The sequence below is a fragment of the Triticum aestivum genome, chromosome 4D, assembly GCF_018294505.1.
Source record: "Triticum aestivum cultivar Chinese Spring chromosome 4D, IWGSC CS RefSeq v2.1, whole genome shotgun sequence".
Taxonomy (NCBI): Eukaryota; Viridiplantae; Streptophyta; class Magnoliopsida; order Poales; family Poaceae; genus Triticum; species Triticum aestivum.
Window position 1 is genome coordinate 432,753,497 of NC_057805.1, and position 24,728 is coordinate 432,778,224.

The 24,728-nt window shown below is 42.3% G+C and overlaps 25 non-coding genes and 8 pseudogenes across 25 annotated transcripts; all 33 read left to right on the top strand.

The window, feature by feature from the left end:
- The first annotated feature begins 301 nt into the window (after positions 1 to 301).
- On the top strand, positions 302 to 389 carry LOC123100882 (small nucleolar RNA R16). Its single transcript, XR_006448509.1, has one exon. It is a non-coding gene; the product is annotated as a small nucleolar RNA R16 (small nucleolar RNA).
- Positions 390 to 435: 46 nt separating this feature from the next.
- Positions 436 to 519, top strand: LOC123100881 (small nucleolar RNA R16). Its single transcript, XR_006448508.1, has one exon. It is a non-coding gene; the product is annotated as a small nucleolar RNA R16 (small nucleolar RNA).
- A 54-nt stretch (positions 520 to 573) lies between these two features.
- On the top strand, positions 574 to 658 carry LOC123100938 (small nucleolar RNA U36a). Its single transcript, XR_006448546.1, has one exon. It is a non-coding gene; the product is annotated as a small nucleolar RNA U36a (small nucleolar RNA).
- A 44-nt stretch (positions 659 to 702) lies between these two features.
- Positions 703 to 798, top strand: LOC123100848 (small nucleolar RNA Z223). Its single transcript, XR_006448481.1, has one exon. It is a non-coding gene; the product is annotated as a small nucleolar RNA Z223 (small nucleolar RNA).
- Positions 799 to 926: 128 nt separating this feature from the next.
- On the top strand, positions 927 to 1,041 carry LOC123100870 (small nucleolar RNA Z278). Its single transcript, XR_006448497.1, has one exon. It is a non-coding gene; the product is annotated as a small nucleolar RNA Z278 (small nucleolar RNA).
- A 723-nt stretch (positions 1,042 to 1,764) lies between these two features.
- Positions 1,765 to 1,860, top strand: LOC123100838 (uncharacterized; annotated as a pseudogene).
- A 524-nt stretch (positions 1,861 to 2,384) lies between these two features.
- LOC123100883 (small nucleolar RNA R16) lies at positions 2,385 to 2,468 on the top strand. The gene has a single exon (XR_006448510.1). It is a non-coding gene; the product is annotated as a small nucleolar RNA R16 (small nucleolar RNA).
- Positions 2,469 to 2,662: 194 nt separating this feature from the next.
- On the top strand, positions 2,663 to 2,751 carry LOC123100851 (small nucleolar RNA Z223). The gene has a single exon (XR_006448484.1). It is a non-coding gene; the product is annotated as a small nucleolar RNA Z223 (small nucleolar RNA).
- Positions 2,752 to 2,981: 230 nt separating this feature from the next.
- LOC123100869 (small nucleolar RNA Z278) lies at positions 2,982 to 3,096 on the top strand. The gene has a single exon (XR_006448496.1). It is a non-coding gene; the product is annotated as a small nucleolar RNA Z278 (small nucleolar RNA).
- Positions 3,097 to 3,148: 52 nt separating this feature from the next.
- Positions 3,149 to 3,222, top strand: LOC123100863 (uncharacterized; annotated as a pseudogene).
- Positions 3,223 to 3,436: 214 nt separating this feature from the next.
- LOC123100878 (small nucleolar RNA R64/Z200 family) lies at positions 3,437 to 3,529 on the top strand. The gene has a single exon (XR_006448505.1). It is a non-coding gene; the product is annotated as a small nucleolar RNA R64/Z200 family (small nucleolar RNA).
- Positions 3,530 to 3,713: 184 nt separating this feature from the next.
- On the top strand, positions 3,714 to 3,787 carry LOC123100864 (uncharacterized; annotated as a pseudogene).
- Positions 3,788 to 4,002: 215 nt separating this feature from the next.
- On the top strand, positions 4,003 to 4,095 carry LOC123100879 (small nucleolar RNA R64/Z200 family). Its single transcript, XR_006448506.1, has one exon. It is a non-coding gene; the product is annotated as a small nucleolar RNA R64/Z200 family (small nucleolar RNA).
- Positions 4,096 to 4,323: 228 nt separating this feature from the next.
- LOC123100859 (small nucleolar RNA Z103) lies at positions 4,324 to 4,420 on the top strand. Its single transcript, XR_006448492.1, has one exon. It is a non-coding gene; the product is annotated as a small nucleolar RNA Z103 (small nucleolar RNA).
- Positions 4,421 to 4,814: 394 nt separating this feature from the next.
- Positions 4,815 to 4,910, top strand: LOC123100836 (uncharacterized; annotated as a pseudogene).
- A 451-nt stretch (positions 4,911 to 5,361) lies between these two features.
- LOC123100847 (small nucleolar RNA Z223) lies at positions 5,362 to 5,456 on the top strand. Its single transcript, XR_006448480.1, has one exon. It is a non-coding gene; the product is annotated as a small nucleolar RNA Z223 (small nucleolar RNA).
- A 137-nt stretch (positions 5,457 to 5,593) lies between these two features.
- On the top strand, positions 5,594 to 5,708 carry LOC123100868 (small nucleolar RNA Z278). Its single transcript, XR_006448495.1, has one exon. It is a non-coding gene; the product is annotated as a small nucleolar RNA Z278 (small nucleolar RNA).
- Positions 5,709 to 5,910: 202 nt separating this feature from the next.
- Positions 5,911 to 5,998, top strand: LOC123100921 (small nucleolar RNA Z102/R77). The gene has a single exon (XR_006448532.1). It is a non-coding gene; the product is annotated as a small nucleolar RNA Z102/R77 (small nucleolar RNA).
- Positions 5,999 to 6,059: 61 nt separating this feature from the next.
- LOC123100922 (uncharacterized) lies at positions 6,060 to 6,140 on the top strand (annotated as a pseudogene).
- A 48-nt stretch (positions 6,141 to 6,188) lies between these two features.
- On the top strand, positions 6,189 to 6,287 carry LOC123100917 (uncharacterized; annotated as a pseudogene).
- A 64-nt stretch (positions 6,288 to 6,351) lies between these two features.
- Positions 6,352 to 6,438, top strand: LOC123100919 (small nucleolar RNA Z102/R77). Its single transcript, XR_006448531.1, has one exon. It is a non-coding gene; the product is annotated as a small nucleolar RNA Z102/R77 (small nucleolar RNA).
- Positions 6,439 to 6,534: 96 nt separating this feature from the next.
- On the top strand, positions 6,535 to 6,618 carry LOC123100923 (small nucleolar RNA Z102/R77). Its single transcript, XR_006448533.1, has one exon. It is a non-coding gene; the product is annotated as a small nucleolar RNA Z102/R77 (small nucleolar RNA).
- Positions 6,619 to 6,783: 165 nt separating this feature from the next.
- LOC123100916 (uncharacterized) lies at positions 6,784 to 6,870 on the top strand (annotated as a pseudogene).
- A 184-nt stretch (positions 6,871 to 7,054) lies between these two features.
- Positions 7,055 to 7,140, top strand: LOC123100934 (small nucleolar RNA snoR8a). The gene has a single exon (XR_006448544.1). It is a non-coding gene; the product is annotated as a small nucleolar RNA snoR8a (small nucleolar RNA).
- Positions 7,141 to 7,571: 431 nt separating this feature from the next.
- On the top strand, positions 7,572 to 7,666 carry LOC123100892 (small nucleolar RNA snR60/Z15/Z230/Z193/J17). Its single transcript, XR_006448518.1, has one exon. It is a non-coding gene; the product is annotated as a small nucleolar RNA snR60/Z15/Z230/Z193/J17 (small nucleolar RNA).
- Positions 7,667 to 7,772: 106 nt separating this feature from the next.
- Positions 7,773 to 7,868, top strand: LOC123100908 (small nucleolar RNA Z43). Its single transcript, XR_006448522.1, has one exon. It is a non-coding gene; the product is annotated as a small nucleolar RNA Z43 (small nucleolar RNA).
- A 342-nt stretch (positions 7,869 to 8,210) lies between these two features.
- On the top strand, positions 8,211 to 8,297 carry LOC123100935 (small nucleolar RNA U31b). Its single transcript, XR_006448545.1, has one exon. It is a non-coding gene; the product is annotated as a small nucleolar RNA U31b (small nucleolar RNA).
- An 88-nt stretch (positions 8,298 to 8,385) lies between these two features.
- LOC123100924 (small nucleolar RNA Z107/R87) lies at positions 8,386 to 8,489 on the top strand. Its single transcript, XR_006448534.1, has one exon. It is a non-coding gene; the product is annotated as a small nucleolar RNA Z107/R87 (small nucleolar RNA).
- A 95-nt stretch (positions 8,490 to 8,584) lies between these two features.
- LOC123100834 (small nucleolar RNA R30/Z108) lies at positions 8,585 to 8,680 on the top strand. The gene has a single exon (XR_006448471.1). It is a non-coding gene; the product is annotated as a small nucleolar RNA R30/Z108 (small nucleolar RNA).
- Positions 8,681 to 10,314: 1,634 nt separating this feature from the next.
- Positions 10,315 to 10,435, top strand: LOC123100971 (small nucleolar RNA SNORD14). Its single transcript, XR_006448574.1, has one exon. It is a non-coding gene; the product is annotated as a small nucleolar RNA SNORD14 (small nucleolar RNA).
- Positions 10,436 to 10,747: 312 nt separating this feature from the next.
- LOC123100837 (uncharacterized) lies at positions 10,748 to 10,843 on the top strand (annotated as a pseudogene).
- A 601-nt stretch (positions 10,844 to 11,444) lies between these two features.
- Positions 11,445 to 11,527, top strand: LOC123100884 (small nucleolar RNA R16). The gene has a single exon (XR_006448511.1). It is a non-coding gene; the product is annotated as a small nucleolar RNA R16 (small nucleolar RNA).
- Positions 11,528 to 11,849: 322 nt separating this feature from the next.
- On the top strand, positions 11,850 to 11,933 carry LOC123100939 (small nucleolar RNA U36a). Its single transcript, XR_006448547.1, has one exon. It is a non-coding gene; the product is annotated as a small nucleolar RNA U36a (small nucleolar RNA).
- The last annotated feature ends 12,795 nt before the right edge of the window (positions 11,934 to 24,728 follow it).

A 24,728-nucleotide genomic window follows, 5' to 3' on the forward strand; every position in this document is an offset into this window, starting at 1 on the left:
CCATGTTGATATGTCTGCATCATCCGTGCCTGCCCCTGTGGTTGGCATCCGAGAGGAACACTAGGAGTCCGATCTGTTAATTTTTTTTTTGTTCTGTTCATGTTTGCGCTCGGCTCATATTCATCCTCTTAGACGTAGTTCAGTTTTCACTGGGCTCGGATCTAATGGGGGCACAGCCGGCGCGGATAGTGAGATGGTTTACTTACCAACCCTTAGCAGCGTTTGCCATTGCTCTGGAGTCAAATAGACTAACCGAGATTTTTAGTTAAAACATAGTTTTCGAAAAAAAAATATTCTTCGTGCTGGCAAGTGATGATCAGATATCCTACACTCTCAATGGAAAATTCCATGTGTGGACTAATAATCTCCGCTTATTATCTGATGCCTTGCACTATCGCTCTATATTTCCTTGCAAATGTATCAGTATTACCGTAGGGTGGCAGATGATGTGAAATATTGTATGCTAAACACTGAATCTTTGATATGTTTACAAAACTCCGCTTATTATCTGATGCCACCCATCGGTTTGAACCCACTTTACATGACTCTTTAGTGTATTTTTGTTTTGATTGATGGCAGTGATTTGAATCTTACCCGCGCTTCTGATTAGTTCATGAAGTACAAGGGAAAACATGGTTGAATTTCTTAATATGAGCCATACAAATATAAGCTCCTTTTATAGATTTGTGTTTTCTGGTTTGACAATGGCCGTGATGATAAACACTTTCAGCAAACATGCCAGTTCTGCTTCTGACAATTCATGACTGAAAAACCTGTTATACAAGATCTGAGCCATTGCACTTTGATTTTTTACTTGATCTCCCAGTTTTGGTAACTGAAATTAATGATTGATTACATTAGTTTCTTCCTTGCATTATGAATCAGGATTAGTGGCAGGTGATTTGTTGTGAAACACCATCTGAATTGCCGATGATGCTATGCCCAAGATTTGGAGGTACAGTTGGCTCCAGGATCCTGTTTACAGGATGAACCTACCTGGAGGCGCTGTACCCACATGACATTCATGGGCAAGTCTGAGTTTCAGATGAATCTTCTGTTGCTGTTCTCAATTTGAGTTCTGCTATTTTTGAACTGAGAACAAGTTGAGTTTAACTATCTCTCACAAATATCTCTGATTTTTGGAAGAGGCTGAAATCAGCTTTGTCTCTTGATTCTATGAGATGGGAGTTAAATAATGGCATGAGATTCACTCATACATTCCCTGCCTGAATCATCTTGTCAGCAGAACCGGCTGCAAGATATCTGAAGAAACAAACTCGGACGCTCTAATGATCATTTGTGGTAAGCAAAGTCGGATCTCAACAATGATAAATGATCACCTACGGTAGCATATCTTCCTAATGTGCTAATAAATGATCTCAACAATGATAAATGATCCACCTACGGTCAGCATATCTCCTAACATGCTGAATACAAGAACCTCTGTTGGGGTGCCTTCAGGCATCGATTTCTCCCAACACCCAGTAAATCACCAATAGATCATGAACAACACACTCTGAATTTTGTGTGCTTTGTCATCTGGTCTCAACTTGTGATCTGTTTGTGCTTCATCATCTGGTCATTGGGATGATCAGTCTCTTGAGTCTGGTCGGTTCCCACTGGACTCGTTACCTTGAAGCAAAAGCATCCTGTTGTATCCTTAGTTCCCCCTGTTGTGTGCCCTGAGTTTTTTCTCCCAGGGCAACAGCGGCTCTTACATACATGCACATATGCCCGTCGACACTTTCTTGGTATTTTGATTTTGACAACCGTGATGAGCCAATTTTACAGTTACAGACCTGTAATGACTCCTGTGGAAATGATCGCATGGTCAAAGAACATCTAAGGGACTGAGTTGTCTTTGTATTTTGGATTTTTGCTGTCAGCAGTTTAGATGTTGCTGCCTTATTTTTTATCTGCTTCTCTTCACCGTATTTGTGCTTGTAAACTAATCCGTATGGTTCTTGGACAATGAGAAAATGTTAAGCAGAAAGCAAATGTGCTTCTCGCTATCCAGTGTGGAATTTCTTGTGATGTGATTGAACGTTGAGGAGTTTGATTGAACTTTTGTCTTCCAATTTGAACAACCTCAACACATATGAATTGGAACGACAAACAAAGCTTTTGACAAAAGCAGCCTATCCAGAGAATGGACTACGTGGTGGTGGTGGAGGAAGGTCCAGAGGAAAGAGGTATGGTGATAATGGTGGGTGGGGTGGTGTACTTACCAACCCTTTGCACCGTATTGCTGTTGCTCTGGACTCAAATGGTCTAACCAAAGTTTCCCGTTTCTGATGTTTTCTCAAAAAAATTGAGCCGTACCGCTGGCCTCTTCTCTTATTTTTTTCCCTTGTTAAATTTTTTATCTTCCTGTGCAAATCAAGGGTTGCAAATGATGTGAGATATGATATGCTAAACACTGAATCTTTGATATGTTTACAAAACTTTGCTTATTATCTGATGCCACCCATCAGTTTCAACTTTCTACCCAGTTTTTGAAGAGGTTAGCTGAGCAATTTGGTTGCTGTTAGTATTGGTGTTTTCTTAATGCCATCATACCTGTGTTAATTCATGAAGTACAAGTGGATATATGGTTGAATTTCTTAATATGAGCCATACGAATGTTAATTCTTATTTTTGCGTTCTTTAGATTTGTGTTTTCTGGTTTAATAGGTGATGAAACTCTTTCAGCAAACAGTTCTGCTTCTGAGAATTCATGACTGACAAACCTGTTATATTCATCTTGAGCCATTGCAATTGATAAAAGCTGTGTACCAAAATAACTGGAACATTCTAATGGTATAGTTGTTTTGGGAAGTAATTTGAACCTAATCAGAGAGATGGTTTACAAGAACAATGTTGATGTGTCCTATCCCACTGGTGATATCTGGATATTCATAATTAATATAGCTGTTAAACCTTTGTATCTTGCATGTGTTCTTGTTGATCCTGAATTAGGAGCTTGTAATTTTTTCTGAAATGCCAGTGATGCTATGCCCAACATCTGGAGGTGCAGATGGCTCCAGGATCCTGTTTACAGGACGAACCTACCTGGAGTCCCTGTATTCACATGACATCCACGCGCAAGTCTGAGGTTGCTGATGATCACATGACTTATTCTTTTTAAGTGATAAAACTAAGCCTCTGTGTATCAAGTGATGAGAGAATACTGCAACAATATGATCCATGATCTGATTCTTAGTATTTAAGTCTCTGATGATCACTTTGCCAAATTTTCTTGTTTTTTTCTCGCTTGTTTTTTTTTTTCAAAAGTTGATCCTCATGGGATGTGAAGAAAAGGTCCATGTTTCTGATGTCCTGTGACTGATAACCATCTTTAATTTCCTTCTGATCCCTTGTGCAAGTGCATCTTTGTTCAGACATTTTTCTTGTAATTGTCTTTTTAGATGCTATCTCGTATTTGCCTAGTTTTTTGGCATTGCGTTGATGAATTATGAATTTTCGCATGTCAGACTTCAGAGATGTCTTTGGCTTCAATGAGAAGTCATTTCATATTACTGAGCAATGAAATACCATCTGTAATGTTTCAGGACTGCCTCACCCTTGTCCTTGTGCCTTGCAACCGTGATTCTTAGTATTTAAGTCTCTGATGATCACTTTTTTTTCTCTCTCGTGTTTTGTTTCCAAAAGTTGATCTCTTGTGGGATGTGATGAAAAGTTGGTCCGTGTATCTGATAATACTAAGTCTTTGTGTATCAAATGATGAGAGAATACTGCAACAATATGATCCATGATCTGATTCTTAGTATTTAAGTCTCTGATGATCACTTTGCCAAATTTTCTTATTTTCTCTTGTTTTTTGTTATGAAAAGTTGATCTTCATGGGGTGTGATGAAGAAAAGTTGTTCTGTGTTTCTGATGTCCAGTAACTGATAACCATCTGTAATTTCCTTCTGATTCCTCGTGCAAATGCATCTCCGTTCATCCATTTTTCTTGTAATTGTCTTTTTAGATGTTTTCTCGTATTTGCCTAGTTTTGTGGCATTGCATTGATGAATTATGAATTTTCGCATGTCAGACTTCAGAGATGCCTTTGGTGTCAATGAGAAGTCATGTCATATGACTGAGCAATGAAATACCATTTGTAATGTTTTGTTACTGCGTCCTTGCTACTGTGGATGCTTTTGCAATTTCTACTGATGGAGGGAAGTTCATACGCCCTGCAATAAAGCAGAGTTGGCACGATTGACGAAAATAACGAAAAATGTGCTGTTTTGTCACACACACATCCCTTATACTACATGTAGATATGATAGTTTCACATATATGAAGCTACATGTAGCAGTGCTCCTCAGAAAATTGATGGATGTGAGGTCCCTTTCCCAAATTATCGACTACGATTATACTGTGTGCCACTGTAATCTTTATTAGAGGATTCCAAGCCAGAAGTATGATCCATCTTGCTTTGTTTCATTCTATTTAATATTCCTTTTTGGATTTTCACTTTTTAGAAGTTGAATGGATACGAGGATCGCCATCTGTTGTATCTATGCATGTCGTCCATTCGAATTATAGGGTCACATTTACTCTGAATTTGGGGTGCTTCGTCATCTGGTCTCAACTTGTGATTTGTTTGTGCTTCATCATCTGGTCATTGGGATGATCAGTCTCTTGAGTCTGATCGGTTCCCAATGGACTCGTTCCCTTGAAGCAACATCACCCTGTTGTATCCTGAGTTCGCCCCTCTTGTGTGCCCTCCGAGTTCTCTCTCCCGGGGCACTGGCGGCTTTTACATACATGTACATGTCACACACACAAAATCCCCGTTGATACTCTCTTGGTGTTTTGATTTTGACAACTGTGATGAGCCCATTTTACAGTTACAGACCTGTAATGACTCCTGTGGAAATGATCGCATGGTCAAAGAACATCTAAGGGACTGAGTTGTCTTTTTATTTTGAATCATTGCTGGCAGTGGTAGGACCCTTCCCCGGACCCTGCAAGCGGGAGCTACATGCACCGGGCATCTTACCTGCCAGTAGTGATATTGCAGTGTTTGTTTTGATTGCTTCTCTTAACAGTATTTGTGCCTGTAAACTAAGGGTCTAGGACACATCTAGATGTGACATAATTATGTCACATCTAAACTGATGTCCACTCTGTTTGTGATCTATTTTTTTTCTTAGTTTTTTTGTTTCTTGTCCTGCATTATATATTTGTGGGAGCTTAGATGTGACATCCTTAAAAAGCCTCTACTCCCTCCGTTACTAAATATTTGTCTTTTTAGAGATTTCAACTGGTAGTCCATTTGAAATATCTAAAAATACAAATATTTAGGAACAGAGAGAGTAGATGTAAATTAGACAAACTGGTAAACTAATCTCTGTATTTTCTGGTTTGATATGGCGGTGATGATAAACACTTTCAGCAAACATGCCAGTTCTGCTTCTGAGAATTCATGACTGAAAAACCTGTTATATTGATCTGAGCCATTGCAATTGACAAAAGCTGTGTCATCCCAGTGGTGATACCTGGAAAATCATGATTAATGTTTCTGTTAAACCTGTGTATCTTCCATGTGTTCTTGATCTAAATTTGGAGCTTGTAATTCGTTCTGAAAATTGTCTGAAATCCCAATGATGCTATGCCCAACATTTAGAGGTGCATATGGCTCCAGGATCCTGTTTACAGGATGAACCTACCTGGAGGCGCTGTATCCACATGACATCCACGGGCAAGTCTGAGGTTCTTGATTATCACATCAAACTTTTCTTGCTGTTTTCAGGTTGACCTCTGTTTTTTTAACTGATAAAACTAACAATTTGTTTAACGTCTTTGCTGAGTTTAACTAAGCTCTGTATTTTCTTGTAAAATGTTAATTTAGATGTGATTGAGTTTAACCATTTCTGAGGCTGAGTTTAACTATATTTAATTTTTGGTTTAATCAGTGGGAGATAAGATGATGAATAGATTAATTTCCCTATTGGTTTGATTGGCTGATATGATGGCCTCAATACTGAACCAAATCTGACCTCTCTCTTTTTGACATTTTTTATTTAATTTCCCTATTGGTTTAATTTCCCGATTTTGATTCCTGTGGGTGAAATGAGGATTAAATAATTTTATTGATGGACGGTATGATGTCCATTGAATCATGTATTAGCTCTATCTGATCATTCTCTACTGAGTTTTGTTCTTTCATTTTTAAGTATTTCTTTTTTGTTGTTTGAACGCCTGTTTTTGATAAACACGAGTTTATGGGTAATTTGTGTCTGAGGCATTTCTTTGATGTCACTCTTTTCACCTTGGGAGATCTGATGCATCCTGCCTCCCTCATGTCTTTTGCGTTCTTGGTACTTTTCTTGGAAAATATTTTTTTTTGTTTTAATGAGATGAGATGATGAATAAGATTAATTTCCCTATTGGTTTGATTGGCTGATATGATGGCCTAAAGTACTGAACCGAATCTGATCATCTTCTTGCTTCCTAGAAAAAGTTATCTGATTTTACTTGCCGATTGTTTTATTCTTTGTAGAGTAATATCATCTATTAATTTTCTAATTCAATCGGTGGAAGTGAGATGATGAATGATTTATTTCCCTATTGGTTTGATTGGCCAGCATAATGGCCTATATACTGAATCTAGTCTGATCGTCATCACTGGTTTGATACGAGAAAGTAATATATTTTGTTTTTGAAATATTGGAAATCTTCTTTGTATATGCTACTAAAACGAGCCTGAATTGTTTCTTGCTGTCTCTCTTTCTTGTTCTTTTGAAATCTTGTTTTTTCAAGTTGTTTGTTGTTCTGGGATGAGTATTATTGATGCAAATGATGAGACACAAGTTTTATGGGTAATTTGTTTCTGTGATGTCACACCCTTTTCACCTTGGAGATCTGATGCATCCTTGATAAAGTTCACTTATGTTGTGTTCTTACTTTGTGTTTCCTTTATTTCTGATGATGTCTAGATCGATCTTGGGTTATACTTGCCCCCAAATTCCAGTTTATCCTATGTGCTTCTGTAGTTTGTGATGCCTTTTTATCTAGTTTAATTCAAGTTCTTGTGGCACTGATTTAAATTTGAACCTTTGCTGGTGCAGTGATTATAAAACATTCCTCGTACTGATGGGAGATCCCTGTGAACGACTCCTATATACCCATAGAATCTGAGCACCAACAATATGGTTTCATTAGATTCTTCCTTTTTGTGCTTATTCGCCCTGAGATTGTTTTGTTCTTGGACTCCAAACTAATGTTTAAGAATTCTGTTATATATCACCACCATACTCTGAGTCCTTAGTCTTTTTGTTTGTCTGTGCCGAGGATTAAACTAATCTATAGACAAGCATATGTCTGAATTCTCGTCATGTGGAGCGATCTAATCTTCTCTATGAGGCCAATCTTTTTCATTTCTTTATCTGCAGTTTTATTTGATGTGTTCTGATGTTGTGTGAAGCCGCTAATGATTAGCGTGACCTTTTCTCAATGAAATCACTAATGATTACATAACCTACTGCCTTCCTTCTGAGGCATCATGATTCCTGGAATTCTTCTGTGTTTTTTTTCTGTTAATTCGTTTTGGTTTGCCTGTTGATTCAGTGGTTTGCCCAGGTCGAATGATGATCACAAGTTCATAGTTCATATGATCAAATCGTGATTACTTGAACAAAAAATAGTCTTTTGCTCCTATCTGACGACCTTTCATCCTCATCCTTTTCAGGAGAATCAAACAAAAGTTTTTTTTGTCTTTTTCGCATTTACATGTAGAACCCTACATTATTATGGTGTAGATGTATAGATTCCTTAGAGGATGGTGAAGATTGATATTTGGTCTCGTTTGTCGTAACTGGCATTTATTTGCCTTGCCGACCATCCTGCTATATCACCACCCATATTCTGAGTCCTCTTATTATATACTATCTTGGTTTTTCATGTTAATTCTGTTTTGGTATTTGGCTTATGATTAAACTAAACTAAATAGAGAATCAATTTCTATCTGCTCATTAAATATGTTGAATTTTTGTACAATAAATATGATCTTCCAGTGTGATTATCAGTTGCCACGTTCTTAGCGAGTTCCTATTCGTTTGTTTTTGAGATATCTTCTGTGGTTGTTGTGATCTGTTCACTAATTTTCGAAGTTCAGCTTGTTGTCAGAAGGATTAGGTTCTTCAGATCACTTTAAACTTTGATTGCGAATGCACAACAGATACTTTGATGCTTGCAATGTTTTTCCAAACCAATTTGAGGATGATGATTTCATATTTGTCGCCCCAGTCTTAGGGTCTGCATTGGTGGATCTGTGCTGATTGACATACTTCTGAATCTGACTCGGTAGATGGTGATATTATATTTGCGCTCTGTTAGTCATCTTTTCTAGTTGGTTGATTTTTCTTTGCAGACTTGTTCTTTTTCTTTGGTGATGGCAGTGACGATTTGCAAATATTCAAGCTCAACAGACCTAATCAAAGATTTTCTCTCCGGAGTTGATTTGTATGCCGATTACCCCGCTGAACCGAGCCATCTGATACCTGATTTTGTTTTTCTGTGGTTCATTGTTCTTTTCTCTCAATTCTCAATGTATCTTTTGTGTTTGATTTTGTTTGTTTCTTTTGGGGGATGTAGTTGCGATGAGGATAATAAGCTCCCTCTTCTGAAAGCATTGACGACATCGCTGGCAGAATCGAACCAATTAAATATTGCCACCACTGAGCAACTCTGTATCGTCGAACAATCTCTCTTGGATGTTATTGATCGTTTGCTTCTTCTTACCTTCCAGTTACATTATCTGTTTGGATTGTTAGGAGTTATTGATGCATAGTTCTACATTTTATCTGAGGGTGGCTTGAGTTGTGAAGCATGGACATGGCTGGAAGTGCCGAACTGCCGTTCTGATACGGCAGGATACGGGGATACGGCGGGATACGCCGGAATACGCGAAATTTGCAGTATCCCCCGAATTTCAATTTTGAAAAAAGAAAAAACATAGGGATACGCTGGGACACGTGCGGGATTCGTTTGGGACACGGCCGGGCCCAAAACAGCCTCGGACCAACCCAGTATACCTAACCTATTTGGAGGAACTCCCGCACGCTCTCGTCTCAAGGACGAAGTGCTCCCTCCCAGCCTCCCCGCGCCGCCAGCCTCCTGGATCGAAGCCGCCGCCGCCTTGACTCGTCGCCACCGCCGGCGGCGGCGCCTGGATTCGACCGGCGACCGCTGGTACTACCCCCAGCCTCGCAGGTAACCCAGCAGCCTCTCCCCTCTCCTCTTTCCTCAACCTCTTCCTCTTTTATCCTTCAGATTTGCTTGTGCTGCTGGAGGTTGCTTGCTGGCTTGCTGCTTGCTTGAGCTGCCGCTTATGCTGGTGGTGCTGCTGCTTCTCATGCTTGCATTGTCTTCCAATTATGTCTTGTCTTCTAATCTTCTGTACTGTCTGTGTTTGATGTGTTTTGCAAGATAGATGCAGCTTGCAATGACAACATGACATGGGGGGATGAGGATCAATCAATCATCACTTGATAAAAGAGACACCAAATGGGGCACTATCCTCTATTATGATCTCTTTCTCATTAATTTTCTGTCTTAATTGTATATTATATGGCATATTTTTATTTTATTTTATATATACTCGACGTATCCCTGAATGGCTGTTTTTGAAAAATGCCGTATCCCGTATCCCTGTATGCGTATCCCCGTCTTTCCGTCCCCGTGTCCGTGCTTTTTAGGTTGTGCATATGCTTCATCTTGGCATCTGAACCCATCAGCTTTTTGTTTATTTTGTTAGTGTCAGTGGATGATCTCTTTCTCATTAATTTTCTGTCTTAATTGTATATTATATGGCATATTTTTATTTTATTTTATATATACTCGACGTATCCCTGAATGGCTGTTTTTGAAAAATGCCGTATCCTGTATCCCTGTATGCGTATCCCCGTCTTTCCGTCCCCGTGTCCGTGCTTTTTAGGTTGTGCATATGCTCTTGGCATCTGAACCCATCAGCTTTTTGTTTATTTTGTTAGTGTCAATGGATGAAACCTTGAATCTTCGCATCTGAGCCCATCAGCTTTTTCTTTATTTCGTTGTTGTCAGTGGATGAAACCTTGAAAACAATCTTTGGACACTTTCTGCCACAGTTCCTGTGAAGGCATTTACATTTTGATGATAGACCTTGAAATTTTTAACCACAACAATCGTTGGGCAATCTTATCTTCCAAATTAGATCTAGAATGCAATTACCGTCAGATTGAAAAGACGATAATTTTGCTGCTTTTTGAGGTTTAAAACAGCTCAGGTCTTTTGCTTTTTTTATGTTGTAAACAGCGGCAACTAATCATCACTGATATTGTCTGGCAATGATGATAAATTTAAGGCTTGTTTCTCAAAACATTCGCAGTTGCTGACTAAGAGCTTTCGCCCAGCCAGGCTTGAGAGCTAATGCTGCTAATTCCTTCCTTGGATGTCTGAGCCTTGTTAGCATCCCCATTGTTATCATTGTTTTTATTTTTGTTTGTCGTGTAAACTCGTTTATTTGCATTGCGCAAATGTTGACAGTTTCTGCCAGAGAGTTTTTGCCCTGCCATATTTGAGAGTTAATGTTGCTAGATCCTTTCTTTGAATCTCTCAAGGCTCTTAAGCCTTCAATGTGCGTATTGATGTTGAAATTTTCTGAAAAACGTTAATAGTATTACCAGTATCTTATTTTTATTGCACCGGTGGCTCTTAATACATGTTCTTGTCACACACAAAATCCCCATTGATGCTCTCTTGGTGTTCTGATTTTGACAACTGTGATGAGCCAATTTTACAGTTACAGACCTGTAATGACTCCTGCGGAAATGATCGCATGGTCAAAGAACATCTAAGGGACTGAGTTGTCTTTGTATTTTGGATCTTTCCTGTCTTTCTTCTCTTAAAGGTATTCAAGCCTGTAAGCTAATATGTATGATTCCCGGGCCATGAGAAGATGGTAAGCAGAAAGCAATCGCAGTCCAGCACAGAACTTCTTGTGACGTGATTGGATGTCAAGGAACTGTATTGCTTTCTCTTTTGATGAAATTTACTGAATCAGAACAACAAACATACAAGTCGATGGGACGTTGATAGCATGTAAATGTCAAACAGTGGCTTAGCTTCTATTTCTCATTCCATGGTGGCGTGTTGGCGTTCTGGAAGCACCCTATCTGGTTGATGATCAGCATGAGATGCCCTGGCCTTATTTGAACAACTCAAACCACTACTCTGGAGATGCCCTGGCCCTATTTGAACAATATGGAAGCACAACAGAAAAATAGAGCCAGTCCTCATGGTCTAAGAATGGACGGGTGATCCTTCTTATATCTCCAGTTCTTTTCTCGACTGAGTTCTGATGGGGATGCTGCGGGTGTGGATAGTTTAAGGTCTAGCCGAGATTTCCTAGTCAACTGATCTAACTGAGATTTTCTGTTAAGATGTTTTTCTCAAAAGCTTTGACCCTTAGTGCTGGCAACTGATCAGATATTCTACACTCAACGGAAACTTCCATGTGTGTACTAATAATCTCTGCTTAATATCTGATGCCTTTGCATTAATGTGCTCTGTTTGTCTCTTCTTTTTCCCCCTTGTGAATTTACCTGTGCAAACGGTGTAAAATTTTGTTAAATATGAAGCTGGTCCCCCTGAAGTTTGATATGTTTCCAAAACCCTGCTTATTATCTGATGCAACCATCAGTTTTAGCTTTTAATCCAGTTACAATGGCATGTGTTTGTTTAACTCTTCCGTGGTTTCCATTTGATGAATGAAAACACCAATAAATTCTATAATTTTATTTTTTAATATCCTATAGTTAAGCATATCAAGCTAACTTTATCTTTAAGAAGTTTTAGTTTTAGTATTTTTTTTATGATGGCAATGGTTTGAATTTTACCCGTGCTTCTGATTAATTCATGACGTACAAGGGAAACATGGTTGAATTTCTGAATACGAGCCATTCAAATATTAGTTCTTGTTTTGCACTCTTTAGATTATTTTTTTCTGGTTTGACATGGCGGTGATGATAACACTTTGAATTATAGGTTCACCCCTGTCGGGAAGAGATGTTTTGGAATCCTCGTACCGAGTTCGCCCCTCTTACGGTCCCCTCTTGAAATCTCCCTTTGAATGCAAGTATGGACCTCGGTGCGACTCTGGTACTTGCTCTCATTCGTTAGCGCTATTCGAATAGCGGTCGAAACTGATGCTTTGCTCAGGAGGGAGCCAGGTGTGCTGTGCAAGTTGAAGGCCTAAATATGCAAGCCTGTGTGTGGTTTTCTAGTTGCAACATTCATTCTTGTTGCCGTGATGCTAGGCTACGCTTGTAATCTGAGAGGCACTTCTATCAGATGTACCAGCAATGATCGCTGAAGTTGTGGTGAGCGCACGTGATGTCTATGTAATAAAGTTATAAAGCATTTCCTAAGCCGTAAAAGTAATAGTCAGTTTTTCATGCTCAAACTCTGTATTAGCTTTTATGATAAGCTAGGCCACGAGGAAAATTAGTAATGGTATGGAGCATTGTGAGCAACTCCAATAACAGGCCTATTTTAGGGCTTATCCGTTTTTTTAGAGTTTTTTGGAGCCAGAATACAGCCTCCAGCGGCTGCTCTAAATGCAAAAGAAATTTGCAAGGCAGCACACAAAAAACGGCAAGACAATGACCAAATCCCGCCCGTTGTAGGACACCCGCATCGTCCTCAAGCGGAGGGACGCCCGAGGGAGCGACGAGGCGGCGATGGCGAGGTTTGCGAGGAAGAATTCACACCTCGTGCAGGCATATAGGTGGAATGATTCTGGGAGCATGACCATGAGAAGAAGAGGACGAGGCAGGGCCTTCATAGGTGGTGAAGGTGGAGACCGGCGATGAGGGTTCCGAGATTGATTGGAATGACCTTGCATGTGAGAGTGATGGTAAGAAGAGTGACAAGGTGGAGTCTGACTGGAATGACCTTGCGTGTGAGAGTGATGGTAAGGAGAGTGGGGAGTCCGACGAGATTGACCGGGACAACTTGTAGGGTGTCTGTAGGAGTTGGCCGTAGTAGTGTTTAGGGTGATCTAGTTTGGATGTCCGTTTAATCTATGTAATGTTTGGATATTTAGCTCGTTCTATGTTTAAACCTTGCATGTTTAAGTTTGAATCAAAGTATGCAATGTGAGATCGAAGTAGTTTGTATATTCATTTTAAAAATGAGGAGTTTCCATGTTTATGTTGCCCTAATTTAGGGCAACTGTTGGAGACCCTCATTTTGTCGTGCCAAACACCTTTTTGTGTCCTATATTTTACTTCAAACACTTTTTGCTTCCCTAAATAGGGCAGCTATTGAAAATGCTCTTATGACAAATCTATTCCTAAAAATATACAGGTGATGAATCTTACATACTTCTTCCCAATCAAAAACTTTTTATACCAAACAAATACACAGTTACAATCAGTTTTGTCCTCGACACTCCTCGTACGCGTTTTTCGCCTGTGTCTTTGTCGTACACTTTTTTGGTCCGTGTCGCCGCTGGTGGCGTGCCCATGGTTTTGCTTTGTTTTTCATGGCGCATGGGCAATTTCATCCCCGACGACCGTTGTACACATTTTTTACTCGTGTCCCCGTCGTACACTAAGACAATTGGAAAGGTTGCTTAAGAAGACATTAGGTGATATGCACAAAATTAAACTAAAATATACTCCTTCCATTCCGAATTACAAAATGTTACAATTTTTCTTTGAATCAGCGGGTTTGTTCACCCAATCAGAGGAGTTGCATGTACCAGGGCGACATTCGGTGGCGGCACAGCCGGCAGCATTGTGGGTTCGGGCCGGCGGAGGTCCAATGGTGGTTGTGCGGACGAGGCAAAAAAAATAAGAGGAAGAGAGCAAGTCGCGATGTCTTCAAGAGATTCAAGACAGTCTCCTGCAGTTAGTCTGATGTGGCAGACGCATCCCGGCCTCCCCATATCTGTTCTAGATATGGATTGAATATGGAGGTGTCGGGTCAGCCTAGACATTTGGGCTGAGTATAAGTGCTCCAGTTGGTTGGATTTTTTTTCCTGTCCAAGCAATGATCGGACAGGCCGCCCGAACGTTTGATGGGATATGGAGATACATGGCGTAGATGCTCTAATATGATGAATTGCGAGCTGTTTGGAACTGATAAATTGAGAATGCTACCATTTATGTTTTGAAATTTAAAGCTACACTGTTATCTTCTCTTTTACTTAAATCATAAATGGTCATATTATTTTACAAAATGGGTTTGCTAAATCTATACCTATACCTATGTGCATGAAAGCAACTCCAATGGGGCGACCCATTTCATCCGCTGGCGTCCGTTTGGGTCGGCGCGGACAGAAAAGGCGTCCGCTTGGTGTCCGCATGGCGACCCATTCCCGGCCCAATTTTGAGCCGGATTTGCGTCGGCGCGGACACGAGACGGACGCACGCGCGCGCCTACTCCTCTCCCCGGGCCCGCCGGTCGGTGGCAGCCACCATCATTTTCCTCCATTTCCCCCAAAACACCTCCCGCCCGCGCGCTCCCGCCCCACACCCGCCATGGACGACGCCATCGACCTCGACGCCGCCGCCGGCCTCGCCTCCCTCGCCTCGTCCGGCGCCGCCGCCCCCTCCGGGAAAGGCAAGTCTCGTGCCGCGCGCAAGACCGCCGCCGCGGCCAAGCCAAAAAAGCCGCTGACGCCCACACAGAGGGCAAGGGAGTCGGCCAAGAGGAAGGACCGGAGGCACGCCGCGGACGCAAGGGATGAGGCCGCCGCGCAGCAGGAGGACACCACCGCCCGCGTCGCCGCCTTAACGAGGGAGGCGCTCTACATGCTAGGGCTAAACCCTAGCCAGCACAGCCTCCTCAACGCTGTCGTCGCCGCGGCCAGCACCGGCTCATCGGCGTTTTCTCGGATGGTGCTGCCCGACTCGCTCCGCGTGTCGGCTTGCAACCCGATGCCCGGCTTCCACGTGTACCCGCAGGCCTCCCGCCTCTCCGGGGAGTGCTCGTCCATCAACGAGCTATATTATTTTTGGCAAGTTGTATATACTGCGTTCAATGTACCTAGGTCCGAAAAACCGTCTCCCCTCTTTCCCAGAATAATAGCTGTCATTGTAGTTGGTTTGGTAACCCACCAGCTCCCTGCTTGCAAGTTGACCCCAGAACTGATCTCAACCGGTACTCGACAGCTGCGCGCGAAATTCTAAATTTCTCAGGCATACGCCACGATAGAGAAAGCACCCGTGCAGTGCGCGCGGTTCACGCAAATGCACCGCGGTTCTCCCGCGGCAGCCTGGACTTGGAATCCGGAGCTCCGGACTGTGACCCATTCACCCGACGTACGTACCACCGTGACGAACCAACCCCAGGGCCCGGGGTGATGACCCACCGGCCCGGCCGGAAGCCCTCCCCCGCCGCGTCCACTTGGAGCACCGCCCGCCCGCGTCGCCCGCGACAAGCGAGCGCGGACAAGCGCCCCGGGACAGGTCATGGGCGGGCGTCAGCGCGCGCGCGCGCGCGCACGGGCGCTGCTGCCACCTGCCCCCATCAAATCCATCCATCCATCGTCCGTCGAAGCGCCTGCCTCGGCGCGGCGACGGGGAGGACGGCGCAGTCGCGCTGCTCGCACGTACGCTCGCGCCGCACCGGACCTTGACCACTCGATCTACTGTCCGGGCCCCGGGACATGCGTGCAGACGCAGACGCCACGCCTGTTGCGCTGCAGGAAGCAATCTCCCGGACTTGCGCGCAGATTCGGCAGAGCGCCACTCTGTGATGCACTCGTGCGTCGATGATCAACCGATCACATTGTTTGTTTTACCGTGACGTGTGTGCAACCATTCGTGTGTTTGGGTCGTAATTTTGTCTGCCCATTTGCCGGATCGGCGCCTTCGGTACAGCTACAGAGCAAGATGTAGGACACGATTGAAGTAGCAAACCAGTACGTACTACGTGCGGTGAATGCAAGGGGTTGAATGACGAGAGGGGGCCTTTCGATTTCGAAAATCGCCTGCGGAGCTGTTGACGATTTGCCGCCGAGGCAATCCGGATCGTGGTGGTAGGTACCACTATTTAACCACGGCGAGGCAGAGTTGGCAGGTACCACTATCACAATTCACTGAATGCGAGTGAGCCGTGAGCTGAGCTGCATGGAACAGATGGTCAATGGACCACAACCTCAAACGATGTCTCACCTCTAGGCCATTGCAACAGCAGGCAGACAGCGAGCGAAGGCTTCAGTTTGGATTTGGAAACACACGAAATTGTGCTCCCTGTCAGTTGATGACTCAGTCAGCCGATCGCCAGAGACCAAAAACCACACGACCGGCTATGGATAAGCCGGTGCGACTGGTGGCACTAGGGAATGCAATGCAATGCAAGCTGCCTTTGCACGAATCCAGCTGAAAGCATGGAACTGCGGAGGGCATCACGTGCACCAGATTCTCTGCGCCAAGAAGACAAATGAAATGCTTCAGCACGCCAACTAAGTTTTTAATTAGGGTAATGTTTGCATCAGCTCTGCAGCTTGCATTCCCGCCTGCTTGGCAGCCACTCTTGTGTTGGCACCAAATTGGTCGCCGCATATCCCTATCCTAAATCACTTTATGTTGCAATTCGCAATGTGCTAAATGTTGAATGGTGGGATCAAACTGTGGTTGCATTGGTACCAACGGATTTAAAAGTCAAACTTGCCTTCAGCATGATTTTCTTAAATGTGCACATGAAACACATGTTGAACAAACTAGCCGTCACCTTTTTTTTCCCATGGCAGCCGTTTTTGGCCCAAGTTCGCGGCCATGGCAAGGGCTCGGTTTGTTAGGTTTTTTCAGCATTTTTCTGTTAGCTCGTCTGAGGATGCGGTCTGTCGGACCCCAAGGCGCAAGTCTAGGCCTGTGCGGCATGTTCTCGGTCGTGGGAGAACATCACATGTACCCACCGTTTAGCCTAAGCCTAAAGGAATCCTATATTGAAAACTTGGCTAGCCAAATTTCGGATGATGGTTCAACTGCAGTTGATTTGGTCAATTTAAGCACGATCAATCGGTCATGCCAAAAGATAAATACTATTGAAAAAAGACCAAATTATTGGCATGCTAAAATTGAAGGGTTAATTATTGGGCACAAATATAATAAAAATGTGCTGACGTGCAAAGTTACATTTCCTTCCAAATATTAGGGTTTAGGCCATTGCAAATTTGTCGTCTTTAACACCACAATGAGTCACGCCTACGAGTCACGCTCTACGCCGACGACACGATCATCTTCGCCAACCCGGAGCGATTAGAGGTCGACACTCTCATGCAGATCCTCGAGGGGTTCGGCAAGGCAACGGGGCTGCGTAGTAACCCGCAAAAATCGTCAGTGGCAACACTGAAGTGCGACAGCGTAGACCTCACGAACTTCATGCACAATTTCGGCGGCAACTGAGTAGTTTTCCCGATGAGGTACCTAGGCGGCCTCCCTCTCTGCACCGGTAGGTTGCGGCTCGTGCATATCCAATACATCATCGACCATGTCCGTGCAAGAATTAGCGGCCTGGAAGGGCCGACTGATGCCAATCACATGGCGTCGAGTGTTGGTTCGGAGCGTACTGTCTGCGCTGCCTGCCTTTGCGCTTGTTGTCCTGCGCGCCCCGAAGAAAGTCTACAAGGACATCGACAAGGCAAGGCAACGGTTCCTGTGGGCGCAAGATGAGGAGATCACCGGAGGAAAGTGCAAAGTGAACTAGTGGCTGGTCACTTCTCCTGTGGACCGCGGCGGCCTTGGTATTCCTGACATGGAACGCTTCGCGCGCGCCCTCCGCCTCTGATGGCTCTGGCTAGCATGGAACGACCTAGGCAGGTCGTGGGTGGGCACGGGGACGCCGTGCGACGACAAGGACCGGACGCTCTTCGCCTCGGCAACAAGGGTGGTGGTCGAAAACGACAACAGAGCTCTCTTCTGGAACTGCTCCTGGTTGGGTGAGCAGCCGCTCCGGCAAGCCTTCCCCGTGTTGTACAACCACTCCATCAGAAAGAACCGCACGGTGGCGGAGGCCCTACGGGGAGACAGATGGGTCCTCGACCTCAGGCACGGCAACACAATGTGGCGATCATCCCCCGGTTCATGCTGCTGCGGAACCGCATCCGGGAGGCTAACTTGGAGATGTGGGAAGGAGTAGAGGACGAGATCATGTGGAAAGCAGGAGGCCAATACTCAGCAAGGGCAGCTTACAACATCCAATTCCCAGAGCAACCGAGGGAGAGCATGCATCGCCTGGTCTGGAAGATTTGGGCACCAGGGAAGATAAAGTTCTTCCTATGGCTGCTTCACCACGACCAGCTGTGGTGCAACGATCGTCTACAACGAAGGGGATGGGAGAGCTCCTACTTCTGCCAGCTCTGCAACTGAAATCTGGAGTCCTCCTTTCATTTGTTGTGGGAATGCCAAACCTCGTGAGAAATTTGGGCAAGTGCAGCTTCCTGGGGTGGCTGCGCTGCGCTCTCCCCTGCTTCCTGGAGTGCATGCACGACCACCACCGAGGCAATCACCGCGATCATGGACTCAATGGCACCGACGGAAAGAAAGGGTGTCAAAACAATGGTGGCCCTGCTTGCTTGGCACATTTGGCAGGAGAGGAACAACTGCACCTTCAGAAGGAAGACGTCGAGCTCACGCGACGTGATCGCAGCCTGCCGGAGGGATATGGAACAATGGAGACTAGCCTCCTTTCGGGGAGATAACGCGAGACATCGACCATGTAATTCTGTAGGGAGGGTGGAAGCAAGTCTGCGTGCTTCTCTCCCCCCCCCCCCCCCGAAAAGACTTCGATCACTTGATCAACCTTTTTGTAACCTCTCCCCTGCTAAGCCAATGAAAATCCAACAAGCCTGGATCTTTCAAAAAAAGGACCACAATGAGAATTATAGTGCAACCTTTGACGGAAAGTAACATAAATCCTAAAACTTTAAATATTTTAGTTGGATGGTTGTCGATTATGTTTTTGTTTGTTGGTGGTGGATTATTTTTGTGGTGGACTTATTTGGGTTACCTAGACGAGATTAAAACCATTTACAGCATTACGAATTGCAACATAAAGTTAATTTTGATCAAGCTAGTATTTATTAGCTAAAGGATTGAAAATTATTTCTTAAAGGGGCTTTGTTATTCCCAATTGTGTGGCATCCATGTAAATTGTATATTTGAGCGTAGAATTGCATTCTAGATAATATACTCCCTCGTTCTCAAAATATAAGGCGTGCTTGACTTTTTTGGGTCTTCGTCACACAACTTTGACGATGATTTCTACTTATTGCATACCTAAAAAATTAGTATAAAGACATATGAACTAAAATTAGTTTGGAAGACAAATATGGCGATGCATTTATACATGTTCAATCAATGCACTTTAGTATATATTAATGGTCAAAGTCGTGCATGAAAGATCACACCTTATGTTTTGGAAAGGAGAGTAGTAACTTTAACAAAACCAGTCATGAACTTATAACATATATGTGTTTCTAGGTAGGTTCATACCCTCCAAGTATCCATCATTCTCTAATTTTCATTTCATCTCATCATTTAGTTTTCTAACATGGATTTTGTTTTGACAAATAGTGTTGAAGGGATGGAATAAATCATAATGATTGGATGCTGATAGAAATTCTTTAAACTATGATTGATAACCCACAAGTATACGGGATCAATTGTAGCCTCTTTCTATAAGTAAGAGTGTCGAACCCAATGAGGAGCTAAAGTTAGAACAAATATTCCCTAAAGTTCTATCGACCACCGATACAACTCTACGCACGCTTAACGTTTGCTTTACCTAGAACAAGTATGAAACTAAAAGTACTTTGTAGGTGTGATATGGTAGGTTTGCAAGATAATAAAGAGCACGTAAATAAAAACTAGGAGTTGTTTAGATAAAGACACAACTAAGTTAGTTTTAGTAGAGAATTCTTGTCAGAAGAAAGTTATTTGTCCTTAGGCAATCTATAACTAGACCGGTAATCACTATTGCAATTTTATATTAGGGAGATGCATAAGCTAACATACTTTCTCTTCTTGGATCATATGCACTTAAGATTGGAACTCTAGAAAACATCCGTAACTACTAAAGATCATTAAGGTAAAACCCAACCATAGCATTAAAGTATCAAGTCCTCTTTATTCCCATACGCCATAACCCACTTATCTGTGTTTGTGTTTCTATCACTCACGCAACGCAGACAATAAGCAAACCATGAACATATTGCAAACCCTACAGCGGGGATCCCTCACGCTTGCGCAACATAGAGAGCACCATAGGACAGCACCAATAATAAAACATGCAACTCAAACCAATCACGATCATCAATGAACCCATAGGACAAAACAGATCTACTCAAACATCATAGGATAACCATACATCATTGGGAAATAATATATAGCACTGAGCACCATGTACAAGTAGAGATTACAGCGGGGAGAAGGGGTGTTACGATGCTGCATATAGGGGGAGAGAGTTGGTGATGACGGCGGCAAAGTTGTTGGTGTAGATTGTCGTTGCGATGATGGCCCCGGCAGCGTTCCAGCGCCACTGGGAGAGAGGGGGAGAGAGCCCCCCTTCTTCTTCTTCTTCCTTGACCTTCCCCCTAGATGGGAGAAGGGTTTCCCCTCTGGTCCTTGCTTCCATGGCGGCGGAGGGCCGGGAGCCCCTCCGAGATTGGATCTCTTTCCCTATTTCCTTCTGTTTCCGCGCTCCCTAATTCTGGCCTTTCACCGTTTCTTAAATTCCCGGAGATCCGTAACTCTGATTGGGCTGAAATTTTAACACAATTTTTATCCGGATATTAGCTTTCTTGCGCCAGAAGAAGGGCACCAACAGCCCTACGGGGTGGCCACAAGGACCAGGGACGCGCCCTACCCCCTCGGGCGCGCCCTCCGTCCTTGTGGGCCCCTCGAGCATCGTCTCACGTTGATTCTTTTTCCCAAAAATCACATATATTCCACAAAAAATCTCCGTAAGTTTTTATCGCGTTTGGACTCCGTTAGATATGGAACTTTTGTGAAACAAAAAACATGCAACAAACAGGAACTGTCACTGGGCACTGGATCAATATGTTAGTCCCAAAAATAGTATAAAAATTTGCCACAAGTATGTAAAAGTGGTAGAATATTAGCATGGAACAATAAAAAATTATAAATATGACGGAGACGTATCAGCATCCCCAAGCTTAATTCCTGCTCGTCCTCGAGTAGGTAAATGATAAAATAGATAATTTTTGATGTGGAATGCTACCTATCATAATCTTGATCATATAACCTAGTCATGGCAAAGACACAAGTGATTCAAAGCAATAGTCTATCATTTGACGTTAAGACAACAATACCTCAAGCATACTAATAAAGCAAGCATGTCTTCTCAAAATAACATGGCCAAAGAAAGCTTATCCCTACAAAATCATATAGTCTGGCTATGCTCCATCTTCATCACACAAAGTATTAAATCATGCACAACCCTGATGACAAGCCAAGCGATTGTTTCATACTTTTGATGTTCTCAAACTTTTTCAACTTTCACGCAATACATGAGCGTGAGCCATGGATATAGCACTATAGGTGGAGTAGAATATGATGGTGGAGGTTGTATGGAGAAGACAAAAAGGGAGAAAGTCTCACATCAACTAGGCAAATTAATGGGCTATGGAGATGCCCATCAATCGATGTCAATGCGAGGAGTAGGGATTGCCATACAACGGATGCACTAGAGCTATAAGTGTATGAAAGCTCAAACTGAAAACTAAGTGGGTGTGCATCCAACTTGCTTGCTCATGAAGACCTCGGGCATTTGAGGAAGCCCATCATCGGAATATACAAGCCAAGTTCTATAATGAAACATTCCCACTAGTATATGAAAGTGAAAACATAGGAGACTCTCTCTATGAAGAACATGGTGCTACTTTGAAGCACAAGTATGGTAAAAGGATAGTAGCATTGCCCCTTCTCTCTTTTTCTCTCATTTTTTTTGTTTTTTGGGCCCACTATTTGTTTGGCCTCTTTGTTTTATTTTTTTATTTTTCGTCCGGAGTCTCATCCCGACTTATGGGGGAATCATAGTCTCCATCATCCTTTCCTCACTGTGACAATGCCCTAATAATGATGATCATCACACTTTTATTTACTTACAACTCAAGAATTACAACTCGATACTTAGAACAAAATATGACTCTATATGAATGCCTCCGGCAGTGTACCGGGATGTGCAATGAATTAAGAGTGACATGTATGAAAGAATTATGAACGGTGGCTTTGCCAAAAATACGATGTCAACTACATGATCATGCAAAGCAATATGACAATGATGGAGCATGTCATGATAAACAGAATGGTGGAAAGTTGCATGGCAATATATCTTGGAATGGCTATGGAAATGCCATAATAGGTAGGTATGGTGGCTGTTTTGAGGAAGTTATATGGTTGGTTTATGGCACCGGCGAAAGTTGCACGGCACTAGAGAGGCTAGTAATGGTGGAAGGGTGAGAGTGCGTATAATCCATGGACTCAACATTAGTCATAAAGAACTCACATACTTATTGCAAAAATCTATTAGTTATCAAAACAAAGTACTACGCGCATTCTCCTAGGGGGGTATATTGGCATGAAAAGACCATCGCTCGTCCCCGACCACCACTCATAAGGAAGACAATCAATAAATAAATCATACTCCGACTTCATCACATAACGGTTCACCATACGTGCATGCTATGGGAATCACAAAATTTAACACAAGTATTTCTCAAATTCACAACTACTCGCTAGAATGACTCTAATATCACCATCTTTATATCGCAAAACTATTGTAAGGAATCAAACATATCATATTCAGTGATCTACAAGTTTTATGTAGGATTTTATGACTAACCATGTGAATGACCAATTCCTGTCAACTCTCTAAATATATATAAGTGAAGCAAGAGAGTTTAATTCTACAAAAGATATGCCCACGCTCTAATAAATATAAGTGAAGCAAAAGAGCATTCTACAAATGGCGGTTTTCTATGTGTAGGGAAACAAACAATCCAAACTTCAAATCATATAAGTGAAACTCATGAAGCATTCTATAAAGCCACACTCAAAAGATATAAGTGAAGTGCAAAGAGCATTCTATAAATCAACCAAGGACTATCTCATACCAGCATGGTGCATTATTAAAATAAAAAGGCACACGGCGCTCCAAGATTTACGCATATCATGTGACGAATAAAAATATAGCTCTAAGTAAAATTGCCGAAGATTGTTAGAAGAAAGAGGGGAGGAGTTCTTGAATATTACCTTGGGGTGCCTCGGACATCCCCCAGCTTAGGCTCTTGCCACTCCTTATTCCTTCATCCATCGTGATCTCACCCAAAACTTGAAAACTTCAATCACACAAAACTTAACAAAACCCTCGTGAGATCCGTTAGTACAATAAAACAAATCACCACTTTAAGTACTGCTGCAAACTCATTCATATTTTAGTTTTGCATTGTACCTACTGTAATATAACTTTTCCATGGCTTATACCACCGATACAATCGATAGTTTCATCAAAACGAGCAAAACAATGCATCAAAAACAGAATTTGTCCTAAACAGGACAGTCTGTAGTAATCTGAACATCAACCATACTTATGTAACTCCAAAACTTCTGAAAAATTAGGACAAAATAAACAATTTGTATAGAAGTACTGTACAAAAAGTTTCAGAAGCGTTTGACTTTCCAGTAAAAATGTAAAATCACGCACTACAGCCAAAGTTTCTGTTTTTACACCGCACATACCAAACAAGAAATCTAATCATCCTAAAGGGAAATCTTGGCACATTATTTTTATAATACAATGGAATTGTACAAGAGGATTATTATTTTTGTTGAAAAGTTTCTGTAATCAAGGTTCACAAAGTTTCCATGGGCATGAACAAAGTTCAAGGCTAGCTCCCATTTTAACAATGCTCGTCTTTCACACTTTCGCTTTTCTTTTTGAAAATGTTTTTAAGTTCCCCACTTTATTTTATTGGTTTTTAAACTCTTTAAAAGCACTCAACAAAAATAAATGACTCTCTAAAACTTCCAGGTTGTCTGCCTGTCTGCGCTTTATTTAAAGCCATTAAGCTAGGCATATAGTGCTCAAGTAATGGATCCATCCGGATCCCAAGGTATATCAAAGCCAATTTTAATTAGCAATGATTTGTAATTTAGTAGTGAGCACAAAGTAACATATATCATATAATGACGAAGTCTAACTCTCTTCTTATGCATCGGCATGTCATAAAAGAACAATTCATGCACACAAAGTAAAGGCCAATGCATAGTATAAACAATTTCTTGCAATTCTATTGTATTGGAAGCATAGAGAGGCGGAGATGTATTTCCTCTCTCATAATAATTGCAAGTAGGAGCAGCAAGCACATGCATATTATATTTATCAAAATCATCATGTGTAGTAGCAAAGTGCAACCCATCAACATAATCCTTAATAAGAGCAAACTTCTCCGATATAGTGTAGTTTGGAGAATTCAAAAAGATAATAGGACTATAATGTGTGGGTGCAATAGCAACAATTTCATTCTTAACATAAGGAACTATAGCAAGTTCATCTCCATAAGCATAATTCATATTGGCATAATGCAACGCATCAACATAATCCTTAATGGAGCTACTATAGCAAGTTAAATATTAGTCTCTTCTTGGACAGCGGAGAAGTCCTCAACATATGGTTTAATATAAGCATTAGAAGAATAATTTTCATAGCAATATTTAAGTATG